Source organism: Cyrtonyx montezumae, unplaced genomic scaffold (genome assembly GCF_038088225.1).
Source record: "Cyrtonyx montezumae isolate F1298 unplaced genomic scaffold, pur_monq_1.0 scaffold_25, whole genome shotgun sequence".
NCBI classification, from domain to species: domain Eukaryota; kingdom Metazoa; phylum Chordata; class Aves; order Galliformes; family Odontophoridae; genus Cyrtonyx; species Cyrtonyx montezumae.
The window spans coordinates 3,594,220-3,611,917 of NW_027071992.1; positions in this window are offsets into that span (position 1 = coordinate 3,594,220).

Here is a 17,698-nt window from a genome sequence, read left to right on the forward strand (position 1 = left end):
CGCCTACCTGTGCGACCTGGAGTAGGGAACCTGCTTTGGCAGGGGGGTTGGACTCGATGATCTCTTGAAGTCCCTTCCAACCCCTATGATTCTATGAGTCTATGTCTGTATTGTCAGCTCTTCAGTGTTGATATCAATTACTGTGTAATGGAAGAATTTTTAGTATTCTTGATTCATGGCCACAGAAGTCACAATTCAGACAGCTATTTAGAGGAGTCTGATATTCCAGCTGAGGACAGTGCCCATATCTGTCCTTAACTGAACACCTTGTCTACAGTTTTAAGACCATCCTGGATCTGACTGTTGAAAAGCTGTTTTCCACAGGACATGGTCAGAAACAATGGACAGTAGCCATTTTCAGCAATGATAAAGAGTTAATGCTTCTATGTACCTCATTCTTCAATAATTCGTTTCAAGGAAATAAGTGGTTGCATTGAAGAAGTGCTTTATTTTGGAGCTGCAGAAGTGTAAGCAGAAATTCTAATATCCTTTACTCTGACGAAGAGGGAACTTCTTGAAGTCTGACATAAGAGGAAATGGAACACTATATATGCTACCATGGCTACTGAATGACAACACATTTTTCAATCACTTCAGTCATGTTTGTTTTTTTTCTACAGTGTCCAGTAGTGATCAAGATAGATGGCACAGTAGCAACAAGCAGTTATGTACAGATGTCTTTGACTTTTGTTTCTGACTAAGGTACTGTTGTATTGGGCTGTGTCTATTTGATTAGGTCTGTATCTCTGGAGTACTGATGCTGCTTAGAAACCCGCCCACCTCTGATTCTGCTAATTATCGAATGAGCAGTAGGGTTCTTCATCTATCCTATATCATATTCTCCCAGTACTGAACTGCGAGAATATGTCCCATATATGGGGAGGTTAACCATATTAGAGGTGTCCGCACCTCTAATACGGCTGAGTAACAGATGTCATTCACTACTCTGTCACTTGAGAATGCAATCCATGGGTAAGGAAATGATCACCTGCTGAATCAGAGGCCAAATTAGGAGGACAGCGCTTTAGGTTTTGACTGTTTCAGTAGCAATGTGAAGGCCCACCACTTAACACTCAGCTTTGATGGGATCTAAACTATCAAAAACATGAAAGGAATTAAACGATTAATCCTCACCAGTAATAACCCCTATTGGACTGGGCTTCTCACTTTTCAGAATATGTAGTCCAAGCAAACTCCACATTGCAAAGAAATAGATCCAATAATGTCGAATCCTTCTTGCAGGTAGTAATCTAAGATTACAAGGAAGCACAGGCTACAACAGCTGTATGCTCTCACAGACTCAACTGTGTGAAAGACCGATACAAATTTTCTATCATTATTCCCTTCTCAATTAATTAATTTCTTCTGGGTAGTTTTTTCAACTTCTGCATGTGGCATTAAAGTTAATTGTTGTATTTGTCTACACTTGACTGAAGATAGATAAAAGTATCATGATTTGAAAGACTGCCTTAAAAGTTTCAGGAAATGAAGTTTTACCTTAAATATAGCTGAGCTTTTTGCTTGTGTGTTTTGAGAGAGAACAGGTGATATTAATGAAGACTGTTTTGGTTGTCCTGGTTTTGGCTGGGATAAAGTTACCCTTGGTACAGTATATCACCTTGGAATAACAAGTGTATCTTTGAAGTGTCAAACATTTTTAGTATTTTGGTACAACAGCATTACATTTTCTGTACCATATCACATCTGAAGCTTTTTCTTAACAACCTAAAGGAAAGCCAAATTCACAGTTGAGTATTCACGACAGTCAATCCATGTACATTCTGAGAAAAAGCAATTTTTTCCAATGTTTTGGATTATCTTACCAGGTCTGGTGTAAGTATTTCCTGTTGTTAGATTTTTTATTTACTTATTTAATTATTTTGCTTCAAACTTACAGCAGAACAGCTTTCTGACTGCAAGAATTTTACTTATTCCCAAAGGCAAAATTTTAGCGATTAAACCAATGAGATTCTTTTTTGTGTGCATATTCTCAGGCAATGCTAACACTATGCTTTAATTCAGATTGTTTCCAGGTTAAACAATGAGCATTCCAAGGTACTTCAGCAGTGCTGAACTACTCGTAATTATAATCAGTCATGGTTACAAAAAGTTCTTTGTTCTGCAAAAGTTTTAAATTCCGTACTGTCAAATGAAACATAATCATGCCTTCTCTATTTGGCAACAAACACTGCTTGCAGGTGCTTCCAAATGAGCTTTTGGATCATAGTTAGCCAAGACAAATGTTTTCAGTGGTATTCCTCTTGTAATTGTAATTTAGGTTGCATTCAGATGAGTTGCTGGGGACTGTTTCAGGCAGAATGACTTAAAATACAAATTAAACTAGATTGATGCTGCAGTTAACTTGATAAAGAACCAGTCCTTCAGTATTTATAATAAATCATTTTCCCTGCAATCAGTTGTTGAAGTTCTCTTCAGATAACAAAGTGCTTTTATTTTGCTTAATAGAACACTGGGGTATTCTGGTTGGTGATGACGCAAGACATCATTCTTTGTGTCATGATCTTCTAGAGACATCTAGGCCAAATATACTAAATTCTCCACAATAAGTGTTTAAAAGTGGCATCTCTTACAACAGTTAATCTTTGATATTTCTCAATTTTATGTGTATTTGTAGAGGCTGCAAAGCTCCTTGGTTAAACTATTAGCTTATATTAATCAGTACTGTCAAAGAGTTGAGGGTTACTTACAGAGTTACCTCTACATGTAACCTGCAGCAGTTGCAGCCAGTCTTTTTATTTGAATGTACAACATGCTGTTATTTTAGTATCATTTATTTTCAGAGTTGTGTCTGTTTCACTGTGAGAGGATTTTGTTTTGTGAAAGCAGTTGCATCAAATGTTGTACTTTGATTAGGTCCAGGAACGTGTTGGTTAGTCCTGCAACACTGGAAAACTGAGTCATTACTTTGTTGTATTTAAGAGAAGAATAGAAAGGCAGAGAAAACAGGACTGAAGTTGCTTAATAGAAAGGGAACAGATCTGTGTTTCATCAAGGAAAGGTGAAACAAGTCAACACAGCTGAATTTCAAATAGGATGGTCTGCTCAGAACAGTTCTGCTATCTGTTCTGGAAATTCAGAATTCACTGAAGCTTTAACTTTGCTATTGCTGAAAATTTTTAGGGCAGAGCTGTATGTTATGGCATGGTTTTTGCAATTCTATAATTCTATTTTATTTTTCCTTTTAAAATTAGACATGCTTGGTAAGTTCCTTTTGTATACAATCGCATTATGAAAATGGAGCTATGATTATACTTAACAGGGACACAGAGTTAAAACTAACTTAAATCAATTATACTTTTATTACTCCCTGATGCTTCTTTTCTTATAAAAGCTGCTATGCTTTGAAATGTGTGCACCAGAGGTATAACTCAGATGCTCTCAGAAGTGCTGACTTGTCTTGCTGATTGCCATTACTGAAAAAATCAGGAAACAGGTACAAATAGTAGCACTGCTCAATTAGTGCTTATGAAAATGATATTATCATGTAGTTCCAAGCCGCTCATGCTTTGCAGAACAACTGCTGACTGCAAACAAAGCAGAGTTGTACTGCTGTTTGCACCTAAAAACTAAAGCTGCGCAGTGGGTACATTCTTCAATTGACCAAGCACAAGCTTGACAAAAATAGTGTAACCTGATCAAAGTCCCTTGTATGTGACAGGATTCTGGCAACCTTGCATAGATGGAGTCTGTTATTTGTGCAGATAAAATATTGAAGAGCTGGCAAAATTATAAAAATAATACCATAACTGCATTTGTGAGGGTTTCAGCAGAATTCTGCTTAGAGCAACACATGAGTTTGTATGCAGTTTTCCTCCTACAGCTAGGGCTGATGCGGGCAGTAACAACACATGAATTTAAAAAACATTTGCAAGCCTCCTGACTGCTAACTCGGAGATGATTAACTCGGAAAGCCAGCTCTCACATATGGGTTACCGTTCAGGAACACTGAAGCTGACCTTGAGAACAGAAACTGCATCTTGACTGAATTAGTCAAGCACCAACTGTTCTACGTTAAGAAAAGTGTAGCTGCAGCAGCATTCAAACTTCATGATGTAACACAGATACTAATTTTATGAAACATTACATAACTATATTGACTGTGAATCACAAGGCAAGCAGTACTTTCCAGAGAATCAACAAAACTGGGAGAGGACAACCAGAGCCACATTAAGATGAAAGATATTTTTTAATTGGACCTCTGCAAAGCCTTTGACATGGTCCCTCACCACATCCTTCTCTCTAAATTGGAGAGGTATGGATTTGAAGGATGGACTGTTCAACAAATTAAGAACTGGTGGCTGGTCACAGCCAATGGAGTTGTGATAAGTTAACAGTTATACATCTTGGTGGAGGCCAGTCATGAGGGGTGTTCCCCTGGGGTCACTCTTGGGACTCTTTAACATCTTCATCAATGACACACACAGTGGAATCAAGTGCACCCTCAGCAAGTCTGCAGACAACACCAATCTCAGCAGTGCAGTCCATGCACTGGAGGGAAGGGAAGTCATCCAGAGGGGCAGCCTGGAGAAATGGGCCCATGTGAACCTAATGAAGTTCAACAAGGCCAAGTGCAAGGTGTTGCACATGGGCCATGGCAACCCCAACTGTTAATACAGACTGCGGGAAGAACTGGAGAGCAGCCCTGGGGAGAAGGACTTGGGGGTCCTGATGGATGAGAAGCTGGACATGAATCAGCAATGACCACCTGCAGCCTGGAGGGCCAACTATATCCAGGGCTGCATTAAAAAGGGATTGCCAGCAGGGAGAGGGAGGTGATTGTCCCCCTCTACTCAGCTCTTTTGAGGCCCCATCTGGAGTGCTGCATCCAGGTCTGGGGCCCCCAGCACACAAAGGACGCAGAGCTCTTGGAAAAGATACAGAGGAGGGACACTAGGATGATCAGAAGATTGGAGCATCTCTCCTACGAGGAAAGGCTGAGGGAACTTTGCTTATTTAACTTGGAGAGGAGAAGGCTCCTCACTGTGGCCTTCCAGTACTTGAAGGGAGCATATGAACAGAAGAGAGAATGACATATATATGACATGGATTGATAGTGACTGAGAATGAGGAATGGTTTTAAACTAAGTCAGGGGAGATGTAGGTTAGATGTTAAGAGGAAGTTTTTCATTCAGAGGGTGGTGACACACTGGAACAGGTTACTCAGAGAAATTGTGGATGCCCCATCCCTGGTGGCATTCAAAGCCAGGCTGGATGTGGCTCTGGGCAGCCTGATCTAGTGGTTGGCAACCCTGCCCGTGGCAGGGGCATTGAAACTAGATTATCTTTGAAGTCCTTTTCAACCCAGGCCATTCTATGACTCTATGATATGAGTAGGACTTGGCATGAGAAATTCCCTATACTGTGCCAGAAATATCCTAAAAAATCAGCTTGCCCTATATAAACACATCAGAGCTTAGATATAAACCTATATCTTAGATAAAGAGTTATTTTACTCAACCACATTAATTATTGATGCAATTCTGTTCCACTGTAGATAGGACTGTCCACAGGACTGCAGTAGGGATGAAACCATCCCACTGGATGCTGCAGATGTGATGCTTACAAACATTGTGCAAAAGCAGCATTATCACAAACAAGATCAGCCTTGCAACATTTTAATAAGATAGTTTTCAAGGTTCTAATTTTGAAAATATCTAGTCTGTAAGATAGTCAGATCATGACTAATTCTGCAGGGGAGACAAACCCACCGCTGACTGTAAAAAGCCAAAACGATCAAACCAAATACCTTTGTTTGCTTCACTTTTAAACAATTTATTTGTAGTCACAGCTTGGAAGTCAAGTAAGCCAATGATACTGAAATAATATTAGTATGCATATTTATGGGAACAGTCAGATTATGTGAAGAAAACATAATCGAACACAGGAGTTTAGCAAATAATTAGCAAACTACAAAACTGTCTGTAAGCTATAAAACAATCTGAACCAGATCAAATGGAGTAATTTTATTAAATTTATTGGAATTATATGCTTTGCCATGAAAAAATGTTTTATTTGAAACATTTATACCTGTTTTATGGATGGTGAAGGAAATCCTCTGCATAAATTTGCTGACAATAGTATAATAAAAAATGTCACTGCTCATTAATGAACATTTCAGCTAACCTTTAACTGTATGTAATCACTGCAATACTTTGTTAGTACTCTACACTGCAGCCTGAGATTAATATAGGTGTTTTTGTCTGCAATCACTGTTCCTTTCCAAAACACTTAATAATTAAAAGAGAAATGATTATGTGATCTATTTCAGAAAGGTATTTTCCCATTTAGCGTGATACATAATTATGAAAAAAAGTGTCCTGCTGTTTTTATATACCACTCAAGATATTTTATATATCCCATAGTAGCCTAAATGATAAACATTATTATATTTTATTTGGAGTCAGTACTGGGTCTGGTCTCGTTCCAGTTTGCTGATGGTACAAATCTGGGAGGATTGCTGATACACCAGAAGGCTGTGCTGCTACTCAAGATGTGGATGAACTGCAGAACTGGATGGAGAGGAATTTTATAAGGCTCAACAGGGGCAAGTGTAGAGACCTACATCTGGAGAGGAATAACTGCATGCCATCAGGACAGGTTGGAAGATGACCTCTTGTAGAAGAGCTCTGCAGAGAAGGACCAGGGTGTCCAGATGGGCAACAGGTTGGCCATGAGCCAGCAGTGCGCCCATATGACAAGAATGCCAGTGGTATTCTGGGGAGCATTAAAGAGTGCGGCCAGTAGGTAGAGTTGAAGTAATGCTCCCCCTCTACTCTGCCCAGGTGAGGGCGTGTTCAGAATACCGTGTACAGTTCTGGGCTCCCCAGTTCAAAAAACTGGGATCTTCTAGGAGTCCAGCAGAGATCCGAAAAGGTGACAGAGCATCTCCCTCCCAGGAGGAGATGCTGGTTGGAGAGGTTTTGTAGTCTCCTCTGGAAATATTCAAGACCCATTTGGATACCTTCCTATGCAATCTACAGTAGGGAACTGCTTTAGCAGGGGTTGGACCAATGCTCTCCAGCTGTGACTTCCAACCTGTACAGTTCTCTGACTGTGATTCTCTGACATCAAAATCTCAACCAATATATTGTAAGAGAGTCAAGACTAAAAGCTACCATTTTATTTTGGAAAAATGTGACACTTTGTGTGTTTTTCCTGCTTCTACCACTCTCACACGACTAGTTCATACCATTAACAAGATCCTACAGTTTACTTTCTTAAGAGACTTTGTGTCTGTCTTCTTTCTACCCTCCTCCATACATTTCTTCCTCTATATTTTCTTCTGGATTATCTCTTTTATGTTCTCTTTTATTTTCCCATTTCTCCTTCCAAAGCCTGTACTTTACTCAGTACCTCCTAGGTCAAGCCGTACACTCTAGAGTGTTCTCTAGCTCTGCTGTAACTGAAAACAGACCTATCCTTGGCTCCAAGCCTCCATCCAGACACTTTCATTGCGGCACAACTTTAAAGATTTTCTCTTCGAAGTTCATACATTCAAATTTTTTTTTCATTTGTTTTCTGAGGCAATACTGATCCACGCATTGCCTTTTTCTATACACAAGTGTCCAGAGGAAGATAAGGGGGAAAGAATGGCCACTTTCTCACTGAGGTTACTGGATGCAGTCCTACCTGTTTTACCAGCAGGGTACTGCTTGCAATGTTCCCTGATTCAAATGAATGAAAAAATAATTCCGTTCAGGACGTCTTCTTTTCGAGTTTTCCAAAATCTTCCCTAGAAACATGGGATTATTAGTAGTATTTCCCAACAACACAAGTACGAATAATCCACTGTCAAACACTTGTGCCACACGTAGAGCTGGGAAGGTAGACAAAGCCATCATAGGCACAAAAACAAACAGCGTGTGGTTTGAAGAGGATGATGGGCAGCATTTTAGACGTAAATTATACACTGACGATGGGTACTTACCTGTATTATTATCCTCGGCCCACACGACCAGACCTCGCAGCACAGCCAACGCACGGAGCAAGCACGCCCCCCACCCCCCGCACCATCATGGCGGCGGACCTGCCCGCCCAGCAGCGCGCGCCCCGCCCTCAGCTCAGCGCCGTTGGTCGCGCGTCGTTGTTGTCCCGCTGCGCGGCACTGCGTGCGTTTGTGGGCGGCTGTTGTCAGGACGGATCGCTGCGCGGGAAGAGTGAAATTTCACCACGGATCTCCGAGGAGCGCCCCGAGACCGCACTATTTCACCACGGATCTCCGAGGAGCGCCCCGAGACCGCACTGAGAACTGCGGGCACCGCCGTGGCACCGCCGTGCTGCGTCAGCTGCGCGGGAACGGGGCACGCGTCCCACTGGTTGCATGGCTTTGTTGCTCTGCTTTTGTGTGTTTTAATAAAAAGTAAAATAATAAGTGCTGCTTTATGTACTAATTTATGTACATTAACTATGCATTTTCCTGAGTGCTGCTTTGAAAGTAACACCTACTTATGCTGGCCCACGCTTCCAGGGTGGTGGTATTGCCGTAGGGACTGAACCTCCCCACCAGAGCCCTGTTATGTGTCGTTGCTGTGTGACAGACGGCAGCAGAGCGGCACTCTAAGAAAATGGTGCCTGACACGGACGTGTGTGTGGACTAAATGTGTGTCATTGAATTCTTCCTTTCAGAAAAAAAATGGCGCTCACTGGCAGTCACCAGCACTTGGGAATGTCGATAGAGACCATACAGTGGACGTGAGCACTGTGAGAGGTGGGTGGTGCGTTTCAACAGTGGTCACCTCCACTAGTATGGACTTGTTCACTGATGGCAAAAACGCATAGCTTGTGGTGACTGTGTTGGTAGTGTTTTGTAGCTGAGAATTTGTTTTATCAAACAGTATTAACTATGCTCTTTGTATTTATTTTAGTTTCCATGGAAACAAATAGGAGGCATTACTTTTGGAGCAACCTATGTGAACCTAGACAATTCCTCTTCACTCAGTTTGGCCCAGGCAAGCCAGAAAGTTGGACATCCATACTATGGAGCTTCCATTACACTTTTTGTACCAGGAAAACTATGGATCAAAGATCAAGCGTGAGCTAGGTACTACACTTCTATTTGCTGTTTATTTATTTCTGTTACCTATCCTTATTTTAAAAATAAATTAACAGTAATGGTTACTGGTTAAGAATTTGAAGGGAGCATCTTTTCCTTATGAAGTTTTTTATATTCTGCTTGCTGATTGCTGACATTCCTCAGTCCTGGCAGATCAATTTACAGGAACACTGTCCAAATTGTACTCCCTCTCTTGAGCTTTATGAAGAATAAGAAAACTGTGGAAAATAGAAACTTTTCAGAAAGTTGAATTTAAAACAAGTTTCTGTATATGTAGTGATGAAATAGTTGGAAATCTTTTGGTGTAAGGTGTGCCATTTCATTGACTTTTTTCCCCTGAAATAGTTATACTGTATTGTAGGCGGAACCAATAAGTGGTTTGTTTTATTAGTGTTTGTGGGGTTTTTGCTTTTTTTTTTTTTTCTTTTTTTTCAGTTTTAAGGAAGTTAACATCCAGGCTATAGACTATTACTTGTCATTACTTTTTATGGAAAGGTTTCTCAGTCCTACCAAGACCAAAAACAAAACAAAACAAAACCAACAATCCCAACAAAAAGAAACCCATCCCAAAATAACCTACTAATGAAGACTTGAGTAAAATATTGGTGCAAAACATGTTACTGAATGCCAGAACAACACATCTATTTACCATTCTAGCATAGATCTCAGTTTTCCATTAGTCCAGTTACTTTAAATAATAATGACTTATTTGAAGTAGGGTCATGAAACTGTATCTGTCACACCTCAGCCAAGTGGTTTGGCTGCGCAGTTAAATAGAAGATTGTAGGTTTGTCTCAATCTAAAATAGAAAGAGGTTTTTTTTTTAAACAAACAAACAGTTTTGCTGATGTTACTCCTAAAGTCTTAAATTAATGAGGTGAAAATTGTGCACCTTTGTAACAGAATAATCAGTTGTGGATATAAGTTTTTGTTGTCATTGAGGTTGTTTGGTTGTTTGGTTTGCATGTTTTGTTGTTGTTTTATATTTAGTTTTGTTTGATTTATTTTCTACAAACAATTTCTGCACCTTTGAAGCTTCTCTATAGCCACAAAGCCAAATGGTATGTTGGAGACAAATGGAACAGCAGCAGAGATTGTGCTGCCTGAGAAGCAGTTGCCTCAGATAAAGTCTATTTTGTACAACACCATTACTTTCTTTTATGAAAAATCTAACATTAGCTCTATTGCTTCATAATGATTAGACAGTACAGAATAAGAATGCCACACACAAACACATGAATCCCTAAATTCTTGGTATAAAAATACAGTGGAAAAATCATAGAATCATAGAATCTTTTGAGTTGGAAGGGACCTTTAAAGGTCATCGAGTCCAACTCCCTCCTAATAAACAGATACACCTCCAGCTAGACAGGTTGCTTAGAGCTGTATTCTGCCTGATCTTGAATGTCTCCAGGAATGGGGCATCCACCACATCTCTGGGCAATCTTTTCCAGTGCCCTGCCACCCTTATTGTAATAATTTCTTCCTTATGTACAATCTAATACTCCACTCTTTTTAGTGTGAAACCATTTTCCCTTGATCTGTCATCATAGATCCTGCTATGGGTTATTTTCCTTTCCTTCTTACAGTCCCCCTTCAGACACTGAAAGGCCACTACCTGGAGCTTTCTCATGGCTGAGCAGCCCCAGCTCTGTCAGCCTGTCCTCGTAGGAGAGGTTCCATCCCTTGGATCAGTACTGTGGCCCTTCTCTGGATGAGAGTCAGGTCAAACTCTCTGTACTGACTGTCCACACATGTGGACACAGTACTCCAGGTGAGGTCTCACCAGAGCAGAGCAGAGGGGGAGGATCACCTCCCTCACCCTGCTGGCCATGCTTTTTTTGATGCAGGCCAGTATCTGGTTGGCTTTCTGGGATGCAAGTGCACATTGCTGGCTCATGTACAGATTCCCATCCACCGGTATCCCCAAGTTCTTCTTGGCAAGGCTGTGTTCCATCCTTTCATCCCCCAGTGTGTACTGATAGCAGGAGTTGCTGTGAACTCATGAGGTTCTCCTGGGCCCAAATCTCAAGCCTATCCAGGTCTTTATGGATGGCTGCATTCCTCAGGCATGTTGACTATACCATACAGCTTGGCATCGCCTGCAAACTTGCTGAGCTCTTTAATTTCTTTTTAATTTAAGGAATATGCATAAGGATTCTGAACATCTGACATATCATTTTCTGTCAAGTTAGTGTACACTCATATCAATGTTAGTATAAATACTTAGAGTGGCTATAAAAGGTTTTAATGGTTCATTTTATCTTGCCTCCACATAAAAAGGGTTTGTAGGAATCATGGAAACTGGAGATAGTTACAGTCCAATGTGTCAAAATTAGATTAATAAAGAAACCAATCCTAACTGTATTGTAACAAAGCAAAACTACCCTGATTTCTTTGTTGTTTTTTTTTGTTTTGTTTTGATTGTTTTGTTTTTTAGAGAATCATGCTTCTGTTTCTGTCACAGTTGAATTTTATTGCTGATCTCTTCAGCCAGAGTTATTCGTATTTGTTGATCTCCTATCTAGTATCCATCAGGTTTACAGCATCGTGGCTAGTTTATCACACATTCTCATCTGAGGTAAAGATATGAGTTCTGCAACTAAGATTTCTCTAGAATGAAAGGACACTGGAGAACTCACAGACGTGTGGGTTAAATTAATGTTCGCCAAGTCAGAGTGAGGATTTGTTCAGTTCAGTGGCACTTATTTTAAACTATCACAAGAGGGAGATAAAATGATTCTTCCATATGATGTTGGATAAACCCATAGAGGTCTCAGTTGAGAACCTTAATTAAAACTGTTTTTCTTTTAGTAAAAGAGTATTCCAACTGTTTTCTTCTTCCATTCCTTTTTAGAAAATCTGCTTTCAGGTCAGATTTGCTGGTTAGACACGCATGTTACTACAGATGACAGCAATTTGTGAGATAATTGAAGCAGTGTGAAAGGTTGTGGAGTGGTGCAGGTAATAGAGCCAGAATGATTGAAGATGGCATGTCAGGTTGGCTGCATCTGCCACTTTTTCCATCTCCCTGAAACTTCCTTTTAGCACTATAAGTGAAAGAAAGCTTAGTATATAGGGGTGGGAGGAGTTTAAATTTAGTAGCTGTTCTGTGCCAAGTATATAGTCATTTTTCTTCAGGGAATTAGTTGAGTCCAGCACATTGGCAATGGGTAAGGGGAAACCTATTCTGCTTCCAGCTGGCTGAGCTAGGAAGCCATAGCTCAGAGGTTTAAAGCATTATGGTGCCTGACACAGGATGACTGCCTGATGACCAAGTACTAGGTTAGGAAATACAAATTACTACTCTGACCAAGCCATCATATGTGAAGGGAGATTCTGATCTTGTTGCCAGTATTATGAAGAAACAATTAAGTTTATTTTGGTAAAATAGCAGGAAAAAGATGAGTAAAGAGTTAATCCAAAATAAACTCCTTTAAAAGGGGAATTGTTTTTTTCCCCCATACGATGAAAGCCAGCGTTTGTTAACCATGCACATTAACTTATACATTTTAGTAGTCTACATTAAATTTGATTGTGTTTTAAAAAAATCAGTTGCGTAATCTAGACTACTTTATTCAACATCAAACGCAGAACTACTTGCTGTGAGGGCCTGTACACCCATCTGAAAAGCTGAATCTAAACCAGACAACCAACAAAAGGGAGCCCTTTTCCCAGTCTCAGCTCATTCTCACAATCCAAAGCCCCGGATCTTCACCTGCCACTATGCTTTATGCTTAGCCTCTGAAGTGAAATGCAGTCATGAGTATTAAGAACTTTAATTGTAAAACTTCAGTGCTTTTTTTGTACTATTATCAAACCACCTGAATGCTTCATAAATTGCCTATTCAGAAACAAAAATGTGAAAAGCTGGGATCTCAGTTTAAATACAGAACTCTAGCCATAAGACAAGAACAAGTTGTATTTCAATAACAAAACATTACTTTCTGGAAATTGCAAAGAATTAATTTCAACAGTAGAATTGCTCACCTTCCTGATATTAGTGTATGCCCATTCTATGTTTACACATACATATTGATTTGATGTATATGATAGAAATCTACATTTAAACATGTATAAATAGACTTGAATAAAAGTTTGTTTTTTCTTTATTTTTAATATGAATTTAAACTCATATGACCATAGTCACATGTTTCTCATTTGTGAAACAAACAAACAAACAAACAAACAAGCCAGTAAACTAAGAGGAGATAACCACTGAATTCTATACACTTTATATTCTTAATGCATCTCAGAGGTTACAAGGAGAATTTACATTTTCTTCAAACAGGCTCAGGGAGGTAGACTAACCCTGATATAGTGTTGGTCCCACTGCTGATGGTGGATTGTTAAAGTGAATGAGCGAAGGACACTTCCATTGCTGATCATGTTGTCATTGTATTACCTGAAAATACTTCATGATTCAATAGTTATAAATGTTATACATAAGTTCTTCATAGAAGAGAGAATAAAAAAGCAGTGATGGTCATATTTTTTTCTAGAGCTTTTCCTGAATATGAGATTCATTCCTGTGTTCCAAGTAAAACACATACCTGCAACACTTCGAGGTTCAGAGTTTGCCTAAACATTTAAGGGCCTACATGTCAGCAAGGGGGCAGAAGACACTTTGGCAGCAGCAAGTACACTTGTGCACATTTATCTGGACAACATAATGCTTAAAACTGTAGCCATAATGAGGTTTTTAAAGAAAAACAATCATATCATATAATTATACCCTCTGGGCAGTTTTGTCACTCATATTTCTGTCCTCAAGATGAAATTATTTTCTGCAAATGAGATTTATTTTCAAAAATTACTGAATGAAGAGTAACAGTGAAAAACAAACAAACAAAAAAAAAGCCTGCCGAGACAACAACAAAAACCTAACTTCTGTATTTTGTTAGAGAGCAATTATTAAACAATCGAGAATAAAATGCTCTAGAATTTTAGCAACTTATTTTACACTGCCATCTTTGGTAAGAAACTTTGGTAGTTGGTAACAGATTGGTGTGCAGTTTTACTGTGGAGCTGAGCGTGAGGAATGCCGGGATGCCCTAACTATTCTGTAAGTTTTGCATGAGACATTTCAGGTTTCTGCGTTTTTTGTTGGTTTTTTTTTTTTGTTTTTTTTGTTTTGTTTTTTTGTTTTGTTTTGTTTTTTTGTTTTTTCCATGGAATCTCAGAAAAAAACTTCGAGGATATAGCGCACAAAGTGAATTCACTGGTATTCTTTTCCCGTTAATTTGTTTCATCCCCCTAAAGAAAGATCTCAATAGAAGCGTATCCATTCATGTGCAAAGCCGAAAACCTGGGGCAAAACAAGAGCAAAGGTTAGCCCCGATCCCTCCCCCAGCCCTGTTCACAACGAATCCCATTTCTGTTTCTCACCTCTGCAAGTCAGACGTTATATTTGTGTACAGACATTCGAAAATGAGAAATAAATATGCTTTGTGTACACGTTCAGTGGAAACATCGGGCTGTAACGTGGTTAATGCTATCACAGAATATGCTGAGTTGTTCAGGACCCATAAAGGTCACTGAGTCTAACTCGATATTTTCATGAGCAGGTATAAGCCTAGGCTAGAGTGAATGACAATAAGGTCATTCAGGGGTGGAAGTATTTGAAAATAACCTCATTTACATTCAATTACTTAAAGGTACTGGGGCATGATATAAAATTTGTACCAGATGAACTGAAGATGAAACATTATACAAATTTAATTAAATGGTTTATGAAAATCCTTGCATTAAAAAATAACTAATTCTTAGTTATACTGAAGTATCTTGTAGCCCCATTGATGTTTCAGCAAATGCCAACTAGATCTGGTTGTATGTAGATACCTATTTTCAGGTGGGATATCTGCACCTGTGCTCACTGCCCTTGTAAATACACCATTAAACATTTTATAGTGGTATGGACTTTTATTACAGTTAGCTGAATTTTATACAGATTGGCTACACTGGAAGAGCTGTGTTACGTTTAAAATTAAATTTATGCATGCTTCTGCAATAATTTATGTTAAGAATGAACTTGATTTATTGCCAGATAACCTAATCTGTGGATGAAACTATGTAGATTTATGGACAGTTGTAACTGTGGATGCAATGAGCTAAAAATAAATGTCAAGGGTTTTCTTCAAGCTTGTGGATTTCTTCAGCTATTGCTCCATTTGCTTTGAATACTTTTTTTTTTTTTTCCTGACAAAACTCTTGATATATTCTTAATTGCAAAGATTAGAAAGGAACTCATTACCATGATTTAGTTTCAGGCATTCTCAGAAAACACAGTGGTTTTGTTTTGCCTTACTTTTTTTTTTTTTTTTTATTAAAAAAAAAAGGAAAAGAAAAAAGAAGTTTGGAGAAGATTTTCAGGAGTGCAGAAGGTCACTGCCAGAATCAGCTCAAACATTTGTGAACAGCCATAAACCAACATCTTATTTCTGAATAGTCTTACGCCTATTTCAAGTTAGAATGCAGAACTATAGATATAATGTACAAACCTGTTGAACTATAATACTTGGATCAAATTATCTCCTTGCAAGTTTTTGAGAACACTCAAATCTCATCTTTCACTATAACTTCTGAAACTAACCTGAAACTTTTGTAAAAAAAAAAAAAAAAAGTTATCTTTTGAGTTCTTAGCAATAAAAATGGTGCGTTTGTTTTTTGTAATTTTAATGCATCAAAACCCAAAATATGGATGCTTCTCAACTGCCCCAGTGTGAAGTCTAACAGTGCAGTGGATGCCTTTGATCACCAGTGGATTCCAGTGGAAACTACTGGGAAATACATGTAACTTCAGCAACTTACAGTTTGTACTGAAGAAGCTGAAGGCTGCTATTAACATTAAAACAGGTCCTGGGCCATACTGAAAGATTCATCTGGCTAGGGATATATTTGGAGGTCAGGGCTATTACTGCTGCACAAAATCACCTTCACAAAACCCAAATAAGATGTAAAAATGAAATGCTGGACTTTTTAAGGGGGCCTTAATAACCTCCTTCATGCTGTCAGTGGAGCTGCCAGCATTGTGATAATCCTGTATGAAAAAAATTTGAAGTTCCTTGTGAGATAGGAAGACATAAATGTACATACTTATCATAGTCATATAATGCTTTACTGCATTCATAGTATCTTTGCATTTCTGGGGAGATACCCAAGAGTTAGCAGGGGAAAGTAACTATTAAAGATAGTTCAATTTATAAACTGTTGCAAGACACTATGGTAGAAGGAATGCCAGAAAGCAATCTAAATTAGACAAAGCCATAATCTCTGTCCAAAGCAGTATGCACTGTATGCTCTAGAGTCTTTAATAAATCTTTTCCAGTTATACAATCCAGGAATATGGAAAGTCCAATTCTTTCCATTCAAAATAAATCCATGCACCTTTCACAATCCAATTTTACAAGCTCTGACATTAGTGTATGCATTCATGCTTTCACACAAAGTGTACCAATAAATGAGAATCACCACATATTTCAGCAGGTGTAAATGAGCACACTGTGATTCTATACAAGTACTGTAAGTCTCCTTCACTTCTGAAACTAAACAAGCCACCCAAGCTCTTAGACCAAGGTGCCCAGTTCTGTAAGAGGCTGTAATTCTTAGAGCAATGTGCCAGACTGCAAAATGCTGCAGAGCTCTGCATACTAATTGCCAGGTCTTACAGGTCAATTACATAATTTTCTACCTAAAAAAAATAACTGAATGCTTGCATTTGTGCTACAAAAATTAATGCGTAGTTTATTTGTGTTTCTGTATATGCTAATCTTTGAGGAATACAATTTACCTGATTTTTTCCATAGAGATTTTCCACACATTATACAACTTAGCCTTACTTCTTTCTCTAGAAGTGTTACAGATTTTTCAGATCATTCAGGTCTTATGAACAACTTTATCTGGAAACAAGAAAATAAGAGAACAATTATATACATACATAGAAAAAATACTGTACATGCAGGTGGAAAATTCTCCCTTTAAGTGAACTGTCCTGCCTACTGAACTAACATTTTGGGTATCTCTTGACTTGGAAAAGTGGAAAGAGACTAAGTGGAATACTTTACCTTGGAAAGAATAAAACCTCTCATCTGAGTTCTGTCTTTTATGTTTACTGCAATTTATGTTCTTTTGTGGAGCTCTATTATGTTTGCTGTACTTTCTACTTCAGTCTTAATGAGGATAGGATCAGCTCCATCTATTTGCCTGAAAAAGTTGAGGTCAATAGCCATTTAAATCATTTTGCATAGAGTAAGATTCGCAATCTCAGGCTTACTAGAGGAAGTTAATCACACCTCTCCCACTGCCCAACCCTTTCAAGGTTGAGTGAGCCCTGAGCATACTCTGATCTCTGCCTCAGTGTGTGTTTCTTCTGTCAGGGAGAAAGCTGCCCAGGACCTCTTGGAGGACTGCAAGCTTAGACAGACTGAGATCTCCAATTTCATTTCCAGATCATATACTAAAATATTCAGGCTCGTCAGGTCCAGAGGTTCTTACATAAATAAAGAGGCTCAGGTGATGATAAGCCATTAATCAGCATAACATACAGCTGCTCCCAGGGAGCATCCTAGAAATGGATGATCTACCATCTTGCCTTTGGTAAGGCTCTTCATATTTAAATGAAGACAT